This window comes from Gekko japonicus, unplaced genomic scaffold (genome assembly GCF_001447785.1).
Source record: "Gekko japonicus isolate JY-2015 unplaced genomic scaffold, Gekko_japonicus_V1.1 scaffold672, whole genome shotgun sequence".
Lineage (NCBI taxonomy): Eukaryota > Metazoa > Chordata > Lepidosauria > Squamata > Gekkonidae > Gekko > Gekko japonicus.
In genome coordinates this window covers 760,868-762,672 of record NW_015161423.1, presented here as the reverse complement: position 1 = coordinate 762,672, position 1,805 = coordinate 760,868, and the positions used below count along the sequence as shown (strand labels likewise).

The 1,805-nt window shown below is 46.6% G+C and overlaps 1 protein-coding gene across 1 annotated transcript in view; it reads right to left on the bottom strand.

The window, feature by feature from the left end:
- Positions 1–1,805, bottom strand: part of COL13A1 (collagen, type XIII, alpha 1) — a 308,444-nt gene that overhangs the window by 78,178 nt on the left and 228,461 nt on the right. The window lies entirely within an intron of this gene.

Genomic DNA, 1,805 nt, shown 5'->3' with positions numbered 1-1,805 from the left:
TTTAAACTCTTCCCACTCATGCCCTCTTCCTTGCCAAAAATAGTCTACCTCACGATGCTTTTATACACAGTGGGGAACATTAGAAGAACCTGTAAATTTTCCCCAAGGGGTAGGGGGTAAAAGCAGCTTGGAGTTAGTAATTTTGGAGGGAAAAAGTAATTTTGGAGGGGAAAAAGGATGAGGGAAGACAATTAAATGGCTTCTCTCCCTTCATAATGCTCTGCCTCTTTTAACTGTAACTCTTGAAGCTGCAATCTTTCTTTTAAAGAGAAAAACCACGGGGAAAATAATCACAGAAGTACTCATAATGTGTAGTTCTGTTTTCACATGTTTATCTTTTCCTTGTGCCTAAGTGTCCAAATTAAATTAACATATTTTTCAGTGTCATTTTTCTGTCCATTGTGTATAAATGGTATAAAGGTAAAGGTTTCCCTTGCTCGAAAGCCAGTCGAGTCCGACTCTAGGGTTGCGGTGCTCATCTCCGTTCAAAGCCGAAGAGCCAGCGCTGTCCAAAGACGTTTCCGTGGTCATGTGGCCGGCATGACTAAACACCAAGGCGCATGGAACGCTGTTACCTTCCCACTGAAGTGGTACCTATTTATCTACTTGCAATTTCTTGCTTTCGAACTGCTAGGTTGGCAGGAGCTGGAACTAGAGACGGGAGCTCACTCCATCATGCGGCAACTCAGGTCTCGAACTGCTGAACTACTGACCTTCCACAGCCTGCAGTTCAGCGTCTTAACCACTTGAGCCACCGCAGCTCCTTGGCATAAATGGTATACAAATAGAGAAATGGTATAAATAAATAAATGGTATACAAATAGAGAAAAACAAATGCAAGAATAATTAACAGCAGCAACAAAACTGAGAGTTTTGTGAAAATAAGGGGATGAATGAGGGATTCAGGTATAGGTTGATCCATAAAAACAGGTTGCTTACCAGTAACTGGTGATCTTCGAGTGGTCATCTGTGCATTCACACCAATGGGTTTAGTGCGCACGCGCTGACCCAACCGGTGCTGTAGCAAGCTAAATTTCAACGGATTTTCGCGCCGAGCCCCTCCAGGCATGCGCAGGAACCCCACTGCGCATGCCCAGAGGGACCGGCACGGACATTCCGCCAGTTCCTTCAAAGCACCGCCACAAATCAACACCTATGAAAAAATTGTAGGAGCTGACAGCAGAGGGGAAGGAGGGCGGGTGGTGTGAATGCACAGATGACCACTCGAAGATCACCAGTTACTGGTAAGCAACCTGTTTATCTTCTTCGTGGTCTCTGTGCTTCACACCAATGGGAGACTAGCGAGCCATATCCTACCTGGAGGTGGGTGCTGGCAGGATGTTCATCGCTGGACTGAAGACAAGACGTGACGGCCGATGCTGTCATTGGTGTTTCGGACGTCGAGGGCGTAATGCCGGATGAATGTATTGGGCGTGGCCCATGTAGCAGCTTTGCAGATGTCATGTATCGGCACACCTTTGAGAAAAGCTGTAGACGTCGCTAGAGCCCTGGTAGAGTGAGCCCTGATAGGGCCCGGCAACGGTTATTTTGCCAGGAGGTAGCAAAGTCGAATCAACTCCACAATCCATTTGGACAGACGCTGTGATGTGACACGAGTCCCCAGGCGTGAGGGTGCATACGAGAGGAATAGATGGGGATCTTTCCTAGTCGGATGTGTCCTTTTCAGGTAAAACAAGAGAGCCCTCTTGACATCCAGTGTATGCAGTAATCTATCCTCATCAGATATTGGATTTGGAAAGAAAGTTGGCAAGAAGACTTCAGCTTGCAGATGGAATTCAGAAATT